Source organism: Elaeis guineensis, chromosome 2 (genome assembly GCF_000442705.2).
Source record: "Elaeis guineensis isolate ETL-2024a chromosome 2, EG11, whole genome shotgun sequence".
Classification (NCBI taxonomy): Eukaryota; Viridiplantae; Streptophyta; class Magnoliopsida; order Arecales; family Arecaceae; genus Elaeis; species Elaeis guineensis.
Window position 1 is genome coordinate 58,904,138 of NC_025994.2, and position 11,308 is coordinate 58,915,445.

Here is an 11,308-nt window from a genome sequence, read left to right on the forward strand (position 1 = left end):
CTAAGGCTAGGTCATATAGCAGAAGATAGGGTTAACAAATTAGAGAAATCTGGGCTATTGAGTCCGTTGACTTTCGAGTCATATCCAGTTTGTGAATCATGCCTTCAAGGCAAAATAACCAAGCTTCCTTTTATAGGACCTGGGGAAAGGGCCATAGACCTACTTGCCCTAGTATATACGGATGTGTGCGGCCCATTTGATGTGCCGGCTAGAGGCAACTACATCTACTTCATTACCTTTACCGATGATATGTCTAGGTATGGATATGTGTTTCTAATGAAACACAAGTCTGAAGCTTTTGAAAGGTTCAAAGAATTCAGACATGAGGTAGAAAATAAATAGGAAAGCCCATTAAGGTTCTTCGATCAGATCAAGGAGGTGAATACCTTAGTCGGGAGTTCTTAGACTATCTTAAGGACAATGGCATAGTCTCTCAATAGACTCCACCTGGAATGCCTCAACTCAACAGAGTTTTAGAATAGAGAAATCGGATCCTATTAGATATGGTCCGTTCCATGATGAGCTTCACAGACCTCTCCAAATTTCTTTGGGATATTGTCTCATGACAGCAATTTATGTTTGAATAGGGTTCACTCTAAAACTGTTCCTACCACACCATATGAGATATGGCGTGGTAAGAAGCCAAGTCTGAATCATCTCAGAATTTGGGATTGTCCAACTCATGTCAAGAGACAGCAGGCAGACAAGTTAGAGTTCAGATCTTTTAGAGCTCGATTCATAGGATATCCTAAAGAGTCATTAGGATACTATTTCTATATTCTGAAAGACCATAACGTGATTGTGAGTCGAAATGCTATTTTTCTTGAAAAATAGTTTATTCAAGATGGTGGCATCGGAAGAATAATTAAGCTCAAGGAGAATATCTCCCAAGAGCAACGAGCTCAAGAACCTAAGGAACCCAATCAATTAGAACCAGTCCCAATACAACCTCTTCCACCTCGTAGATCGACTAGAATTTTTCATTCTCCTGAAAGGTACTTAGGTACTATACAAGAGGAAGTAGAGAAAATATTCCTCACGGGAAATGGGGCTCATGATGATGATCCCAAGACCTATGACAAGGCGATATTAGATATCGACTCCAAGAAATGGTTAGAGGCAATGAGATCAGAAATTGATTCAATGCACTCAAACCAAGTTTAGACCTTGGTAGATCCACCTGAAGGTATTGTACCTATTAGGTGTAAATAGATCTTCAAGAGAAAGATAGGTGTAGATGGAATGTGGAGACATTCAAGGCTAGGCTCGTAGCGAAAGGTTATAGTCAGCGCGAAGGCATTGACTATCAGGATACCTTTTCGTCCGTAGGTATGCTAAAATCCATCCGCACATTGCTTGCTGTTGCAGTCTATTTCGATTATGAAATATGGCAGATGGACGTGAAAAGGTGTTCTTAAATGGACATCTTGAGGAAGATATCTATATGGAACAGCCGCTTGGTTTCACATCTAGTGATGATGATCACAAGATCTGCAAGTTGCAAAGATCCATTTATGGACTTAAGCAAGCATCTCGGAGTTGGAATACTCGTTTCAATGATGTGATCAAAATATTTGATTTCATCAAGAATGAGGAGGAACCATGTGTGTTCAAAAAGATCAGTGGGAGCACAGTTGTCTTCCTCATACTGTACGTAGATGACATCCTCGTAATTGGGAATGACATTCCCATGTTGACCTCAGTCAAAGTATGGTTGTCTAAAGAGTTCTCTATGAAAGATCTAGGAGAGGCATCTTTTATACTAGGTATTAAGGTCTATAGAGATAGACCAAATAGGATGCTCGGACTTTCACAGAAGATGTACATAGAGGAGGTGCTAAAAAGATTTAGCCTGAAAAACTCCAAAAGAAGTTTATTACCTTTTAGACATGGCATTCATCTCTCAAGAAGATGTGCCCTAGCACACCAGAGGAGATTGAACGCATGAGCAAGATCCCTTATGCTTCGACAATAGGGAGCCTCATGTATGCCATGCTATGTACACAACCTGATATAGCCCATGCTGTGAGTGTCACAAGCAGATATCAGTCGAATCCAGATGAAGAGCACTGGACTTCTGTGAAATGTATCCTTAAGTACTTGAGAAGGACTAAGGATATGTATCTAGTCTTTGAAAATGGAGAACTCCAGATTCAGGGATATACAGACTCAGACTTTATGTCTGATATAGATGATCGAAAGTTGACATCTGGGAGTCTGTTCATTTGCAATGGTGGTGCAGTTAGCTGGAAGAGTTTCAAGCAGACAGTGATTGCTGATTCCACCATGGAGGCAGAGTATATTGCTGCATCGGAAGCTGCAAAGGAGGCATTCTGGTATAAAAAGTTAATCGCAGAGCTTGAAGTGATATCATCGAATGCCATACCTCTTTACTGTGACAATAATGGCACCATAGCCCTAGCTAAGGAGCCAAAGTCTCACCAGAAGTCCAAGCATATCGAGCGACGATTCCATCTGATCCGTGATTACTTCGAAAAGGGTTATGTTGAGGTCAAGAGAGTCAACTCCATAGATAATGTGGCAGACCCACTGACTAAGCCATTGGGCCAACAGAAGATCAAAGCCCACCTTGAGAAGATGGGACTTAGATATGTAGCCAATTGGCATTAGTCAAGTGGGAGTTTGCTAGATGTGTGCCCTAGATGCCAGATCGGCTGACACATTCCTATACAGATCTAAAGGCAAATTTATAATTTTGACTATAAATGAATAAAAGGTTATTCTTCTATCACATTGTGTATATTGTATCTGTGATACATCCTTTGAGTTAGTAGGAATGTAAATTTATATTTTCATATGTGGAGACACCAGAGTGAGAGTATAGGTATTCGTTGAGAATGAGAGTACTGAGGTGACCATATCAAGCAGTCATAAGGAAGTCTACCTTCTCGTCGATGACTAGTTCGATACTGCAGTTGTGTGTCTAGTTCTTTGACCTGAGGTGCATCGATAGTTCACCTTGAGTGTGTTATAGTTTGATTACACCATAACTCGATCTCCTAACCATTCAAAATCCTGAGGTGTATGTTGGCTGTAGCATATTCATTGTAGGAACTAGGTCGCACCAAGATGGGATCTATCAACCTCGGTAGATGAGAGAAGTAGTCCTATGATAATTGAAAGATTGAGTCCTTAAGCCCATGGCCATGGCAGAGTGAAATAATGAAAAGAGTTGGTCATTAAGGTTTACATCGGACTCGGATCAATCGATTAACTCATATGACTGATGTTGGGTTTGACGAGTTCACCTTAACCCTAATTCAGTCGGACTCATGATAGAGGAACTCAATCACGACAGATAACTGCACCGAGAGGTTTGTCTTCAGTTTTGATGGGTTGCCACCACATACTGCTAGGTGTCACTGATGGATTTTGGGAGCAATTAGAATGATATTAATGATCGATCATTCTAATTGTCTGAATCAGAAGAGTTCTGATCCATCGAAAGGAGTTTCGATGATGTCAATGATGAAATTATGACATGTCTCATTACTATACGAAATTGAACCTAACTAGGTCACACAAATAAGGGTTAGGGTTGGATGTCATCAATTGGGCTAACTCAATTGATTTGGATTAGATCCAATTAGGTTCAAGGAAATCGTGCTAGCACACGATTGAGCCTAACTTTCTCCTCGTGTAATCTTTTCTATCTCTACTGAGCCAAATATGATTTGACTCATCCAGAGAACCTTAAGAAATTTTTTTCAGTCTAAATGAAGCTTGTCCAGCTCAGAAAAGGCTTGTCTTATTCATGAGATGAATTTAAGACAACACCTGCTAATTCCTAGCACCTGCCAATTTCATTTTAGGACATCTATCAAAAGTTGACATATGGGTCTTAAACTGAAGAGGGCTCATTGGTGGATTTTTGTGGAGTGTCCATATGCTAAAACCCAATTGAATTAGGTTCCATAATCAGATTATGGCATGAGCTCAATTGGATTAAAGTGGGCGCCCCAAATGGATAAGAACCAAAGAGTCCTGATAAACATGGACTCTTTGGCGCCACCTTGATTGAGCTTATCCAATGTTGGTGCCAACTTAGGAGAGAGGGTGGAGTTCTTATTTGATGTGATCAGATGACATCACTCTACCAATCAGAATTTTTTCAAAATTTATTGGAATTTTTTGATTGGTTGAATGATGTGGCACTGGGCAGCATATAGGGTCTATATAAACCGGCTGCGCCTAGGGTTTCAGGGAAGAAATTATTTTATGCACAAAACTCAATAGCTGCCACCCCCTCCCCTCTTCTCTATGTCCTCCCTACTCTCCTTTCTCCCCTCTTCACATCCAAAGAGTTGGACATCCATCTGGCAAAGATCCAAGGCATGGTGACGCTTGGAACAGAAGGCTGCAGGACATCTTCGACAGGCTGCTACTCTAACTTCAGAAGAAGTTCTGAAGCACTTTCAAATCAGATAAAGATTTGATTTTTGGAGCATAGATTTGTGAGGAGAAGATATTCCAGATCCTGTTCAAGTGGACATCGATAGAGGCTAGGCACTTGCGTGGCTACATCAAAACCTCGGGCTGTGCAGAGATCATCTACAGGGTAATCAGATTACCCTTGAGGTACTTCTTCTTTCATCATATATTTAGATTTAATTTTAGATTTTAAATATCAGATAATAAAATTAGATCTAGAGAATTAGATATGAAATATGTAGGATAAATTTTAAAAATTATTCCGCCCCAGATTTGATGAAATCTGGAAGATCCTACGAGGAAAAATGGTTTTCTTCCCTTCAGTGTCCAATCTGCAAGAGCGGCCAGGGAGTCAATATGAAAGCTAAGGAATAAGTTAAGTAAAGAAGTGAAAGGAAGGAAAAAATAAATTGATCTACCTCAAGAAAAGATCCCAGAGAATCTCAAATCCACTGTTCAAGATCGGCATGGACGATCCTGTGGACGACCTCGGGCAAAACGCACCCATCAACCAACTTTTTATTAAATCCCTGTTGTTGAAGGGATTCTCCCCTGGATCCTCTTCGGAGCCGTTGGACTCCTCGATGGCAGCCCTGCTGCTACGGATCTTGCGGGCCACCATCTTCTTCCTTCTCCTCCTTTCGGCCCCCGACGCCTCCTCGGGACAAGACTCTGAAGTGGGAACCTCGTCGAAGGGCTTCTTGAAGAAGCTCGGGGGACTATGGGCTCGATGTCAGAGGGGGCATCAACGGCAATGGCCGCCTGGGCAGGCATGGCCGAGCTTGTCTCCTCTACCCTCACCTTCTTCGCCGACCCAAAAGTTGCGGTGCCTTTCCTCTTATGGGCCTTAAGACCCTTGGCTAGTATCCGAGCTGCGTCTGCATCCATATCTGCAATAAAAAAAGATCGGCACAACTTAGAAACAGAATAAGAGAAAAGAGGAAGCAGCGAATGACTTGAGAAAGAAAAAAAAAATATACTAGCAGGGTTGAGAGGGATCAGGCCGACATTAAATAAAAGTTGCTCCTTCAGAAGATCAGAGAGGAGAGGAGCTGGATAAGTCTTAAGTTTATTGGAGGCTTCAAGGTCGTCCTTCCCTAGGCTAGAAGCCCGATGGATGGAGTCCCTCAGGGAGCCCCAGGGGGGCAACCCTAGCCTCAGGGTCGGGCATTGGATGTAGAAGTACCTCTCCTTCTAGTTGTGGATAGAAGAGGGGGCACCTTTCAGCAATCCCTTTCTATCGAACTAGGGGGAGAAGTACCATCAGTCCTTTACCAAAGGATGACACTTGAAGGTATAAAAGTTTCTAAACAAAGAAAGAGTTGGCCAGACTTCAGCTAACTGATAGAGAGAAAGAAACCCTATCAGAAACCTAAAGAAGTTCGACGCTACCGAAACTAGAGAAATGTTCAAAAAGTGAAAAAGAGCAACAACAAAAGATGGAAGTGGAAGTCAAAGCCTAGCACGGAAGGCTTCCTGGTATATGCAAAAGTAGCCAGGGGGAGGGGTGCTAGCCCGGTCAGTGCACTCGGAAAGCTCAAGCTCGTACTCCGAAAGAACCCCATACTGAATCCTAATCAACGAGAGTTCGTCCGAGTCAAAGAGCTGGGAATGGTGTCTGGTACAAAGATCGAACAAGGTTCGATCCTAAGTGCGGGTTCATCTACGGTACTAGGATTTTGGGGGGCTGGAGTTGACGAACTTCTAGAACTGCTAGAGGAGGAAGTGCTGGAGGATATTTTGAATCAAATGAAAATCCTAAAAAATCTCAAAAAAATTAAGAAAAATAGAAAACAAGGTGCTTGCGGAGAAACCGAACGAGCGGAATGCAGAGGAGAAACGAAAGAACAGCAAGAAAAAGAAGGGTTCTGAAACTAACCTAGGCTGGTCCGAGAGGTGCAGAAGGGCAGCGAGGGCGATGGAGGTCGATCTAAAGGGTGCCTAAGGCCAAGAGGGATGTCGGAGGAGGGCGAAGCTCTCAGGAAAGAAGAAGGGACCGAAGAGAAATCTCAGGCAAGGTGAAACCCCTGAAAGAGGGGGATGGGTTTAAATAGATCTCAGGGTCCGACGCAATAATGATTGCAGATCTCTTTTGGCCGATCTACAATTGCCACATGTCCCACTCGTCATGGCAGATGGCTGACAACTGACAGAATCATTATTGCACCGTACCTAGAGCAACGCTCCAGTGAAAATTCTAAAAAAATCTTTTCGAATCATCTCGATTTGAAAAGACCCCAGCACTGGCATGCCAAATGCCAAGATATCTAGAAACAATCGAATACATAAATCAAAGGGGCAACTTCAACTGTGAAAATTTTTTGTACTTCTTCATTCGAAATCCAAACTCAAAAGTAGGGAGACTGGTGTTGGGTATAAAATAACCCCAGTCGAAGTTCGTGAGAGGCCAACCCTCCCAAGACTCTTCCGGCTTCCAACCTTGTGCGGCATCTTTCTGAACTTTTTCGACCGTCCGAGCTTCCACAGTACCATCCGGACTCCAATAGCTGACCTTCCACAATATCCTCCAGATTTCTCCAACGGTTGAACTCCTATCGTACCCTCCGAACTTCTCCGATGATGAGCTCCTTCAGTCATCCACCGGACTGCTCCAAATGCTCTCTGGGCTTCACTATCAGTCGAGCTTCTACAATAAATGGTCTCCATTCGGGCTTCCACGGCAAGGGTCTCCATTTGAGCTTCTACAATAAGTGAATTCCGTCCGAACTTCTATTACAGGCGGACTTCAACCGAGCTTCTATAATAAACGGTCTCCATCCGAGCTTCCATAGCAACCGATCTCCATCCGAGCTTCTATAGTAAGCGAATTCTGTCTGAACTTCTATTGCAGACGGACTCCATTCAAGCTTTTACAGTAAATGGCCTCTTTCCGGACTCCTACAAGAACCAGACTCCATCCGAACTTCTACAGCGGATGAATTCCAGATGAACTTCTATAATGGATGGGCTCCAGTAGCCAATTTCTACAGTAACCGACTATCTCCTGTGTCTTCCGTACCTCTCCAGCCATCAACATTTAACAGTGTCAACCAGACCCTCCAACGGTCGTCCGAGCTTCCACAGTACCATCCGAACTCCTCCAGCGGGCGACCTTCCACATTGTCCTCCAAACTCCTCCAGCGGACGAACTTCCACAATGCCTTCCGGACTCTTCTATCGGTCAACCTTCTATAATGCCTTTCGAATTCCACTATCGACCGACCTTCTGTTGGATTCCTCATGCAACCGGACCTCTCCAGCGGACAGTCTTCAGACAAGCTTCTACATCAGATAAATTTCAGATGGACTTCTCTAGCAATCGGACTCCAGTCAGATTTCTCCAACAAAAAGTTTCCATCCGGGCTTCTACAGCAGATGACCTCCGTCTGCAGCACCAACGCCTAAGGCACCCAACAATAGTTAACCCGTCAGCAACCTCAGAAATATCTGAGCTTCTCTTAGATTGCTGAGACAGAGAGCTATTTTGCTCCACCAGACGTCCCAATCGAGCTTCAGCCATCCGATCTGAACTCCCGGTAAGTCACGATAATGGACACCACTCCACTCTCTATAACAAACTCCACGTGGGCCCACCACTCTCTGACAAGTGGCGATAACGGACACCACTACTCTCCATAACAAACTTCACATGGCCTCGAATGGCCCACTACTAGGCAGTTATGGACGTCGCTATCAATTGGTTACGCTCTCCCGTCTATAAAAGAGACCTCCCAGATACGTTCTCCTCTAAGCTCTAAACATTATCTTAAAACTCTGCTAAAATTCCATTCGAGTGCTCCATTTTTGTTGAGGTAGAGTACTGACTTGAGCGTCGGAGGGTCTTGTCGGAGCACCCCCAACTCCGGTTTAGACTTTCTTTGCAGGTCCCGACGACGGTCGTGATCCTCTCGACTCCAGCTTCTCCGGCATCGAAGAATTCTGCACCAACAATAAGTATGGAATCATATCAAACTCAAATACATATTCATATCAATTCTCAATTAACCAATGATGACTCCAATGAAGAAGTATTAGAAACTCTTTCTAATCTCTTTCCTGCTTTTGACCAAAAGATATTTTTGAGTCATCTAGGATTGAGAATACACAGGATACGATCTCCTCTTACCAGGAGTGATCAATTCTATATTGACCTACTCACAACCTTCATATACACTCCATCATATCCAGAACATCCCGTACATATCTTAATGCCATGTCTGGATATGAACCAAAATATGGGTTTATGTGCACAAGATTCCATGGTGGTTTTAGGTCTAAGATCACTTGCACAACTCCCATTTAGAGAACCATCTTTGACATGCAAATAAGGCTTCTATTAGATGTTCTCTTTCATCGAGTCAATTCAGTGGACTCATTTCTCAAATGAGCACCTACATCCTTGTATTAGTATCTCACACAAGTGGCTAATGAGATCTGCCACCCTCTCCATTAAGCATACATAGGATGTGTCAGTCTATCTGCAACATTGATCTCTGACTCAATGCTCCTACGATCAGAAATATTTAAGATTAGGATTTTAAAATTTTAGGTCTCACTAGCATGACCCATTCATGTCTCCTAAAACTATTATCCTAATCTTTGGGGTTCATCATAATGTTAGACATATTAAGATGCAGCTAATATGATGAATCAATGTCTCAAATATTAAATATCATTTAATGAGTTGAAAAATTTTAAAGAAAGTCCCATTGCAACACACTTACGATTGGCTTATACGGCACTTTCTTTTAATCTCTCACTTGCACTAAAGCCAATCACCTTTGTATCTCATATAATCAAGATGGCGATCATATAGCTGCTGTGGTATGGCCTTAGTGAATAGATCTGCTATATTGTTCTTTCGTCTACTCATTCAAAGACAACATCTTATCTTTAACGAGATGAAACATCTGAGGATGTGCTTGGATCTATAATGAGATCTAGGTTCCTTATTTTGAATAACGGCTCCAATGTTATTACTATAGAGTGACATCGATCTTTCAATTTTAGGAACGACTCTTAAATCCATGATGAGTTTCTTCATCCAGACAGCTTCCTTAATGGCTTCACTAGCAGCAACATACTCTGGCTCAGTAGTTGAGTCAGCTACTATCTGCTGTTTGAAACTCTTCCAACTCACTGCCCCATCAATTAGGATAAACACATACCTTGATATTCACTTGCTATCATCTACTTTCTAATGATCCTTTCTTAGATCAGCCTGAAATCTACTAGCTATGCCCAAAGCATAAGCTACATCAGGCTTGGTACATAGCATGGCATACATAATTGATCCCACAGCCGAAGCATAAGGAATTTCATTCATCTTTTTCCTCCTTCTAGTGTCTTAAGATATATTTTCTTAGAGAACGCATACCATAACTTACAGACAAGTAACCTTTCTTACTTGCCTCCATATTAAATCTTTTTAATATGAGGTCTATGTACCGTGACTGAGATAAGCCTAACATCCTTTTAGATCTATCTCTACAGATCTTTATACTTAGTATATAAGATGCTTCATCCTAATTTTTAATGGAAAACTTATTTGATAGCCAAGTTTTGATCGATTGCATCATTGAGATATCATTCCCAATGAGTAGTATGTCACTGACATACAGAACCAAGAAGATAATAACACTCTCACTTATCTTTTTATATACATATGGTTCATCCATATTTTTGATAAAGCCAAACTCTTTGACTGTCATATCAAATAGGATGTTCCAGCCCCTCGAAACCTACTTCGATCCATAGATGGATCTTATTAGCCTGCATATATGATTTGCTCTCCTACTTGAGATAAATCTCTTTGACTGAATCATATAGACACTTCCTCTAGATTACTATTAAAAATCGATCTTGACATCCATCTATCAGATTTCAATATCATAGTATGCTGCTATAGCAAACAAAATCTGAACGGACTTGAGCATAGCCATTGGTGAGAAAGTTTCATCATAGTCAATTCCTTGCCTTTGACTGAAACCTTTCACCACTAACCTAGCTTTGTAGGTTTCTACTTGGCCATCTACTCTGATCTTCCTTTTGAAGATCCACTTGCACCCAATTGGGGTCACACCCTCAGGTGCATCAACCAAGGTCTACACTTGGTTGGTATTCATCAAGTCTATCTCAGATTTCATAGCTTCTAATCATATGTTTGAGTCTTTACTCATGACAGCTTCCGAATAGGTCAGTGGATCAACATTCTGAATGATGTTGATCAAATTATCATTCTCAATGATAAAATTATATCTCAAAAATACTTGATGCACTCTATCTGACCTTCGGAGAGGAGGTGTGTATTATGGATGTACCTCATCCTTGGATACTTTTGATTGAGGATCTTTTTATGGTCCAACCACTGATATTTCTGGATCGATTTGTAGATCATGAACTTTCATAAGTTCAATATTCCTCCCACTGCCTTCTTCTTGGATAAATTCATGTTTTAAGAAAGTAGCGTGCCTACTAACAAACACCTTTTGTTCAGTAGGGTGGTAGAAATAATATCCATTAATTTCCTTAAGATACTCTACAAACTTACACTTGTCTAATCTAGCACTAAGCTTATGTTCAAAAAGTATTTTTGACATAAGTAGGACAGCCCTAAGTCTTAAGATATTTAAGATTAGGCTTTCTTCCATTCCATATCTCATATGAAGTGCTTGCAATAGACTTTGAAGGCATTCTGTTTAATATATATGTGGCAGTCTCTAGGGCATTATACCTAGAAAGATATTGGGAGATCAATGAAGCATATCATGGACCGCATCATATCCATCACAGTATGATTTCTCCTTTCTGCTACACCATTTAACTGAGGCGTATTAGGAGGGGTCCATTCAGAGAG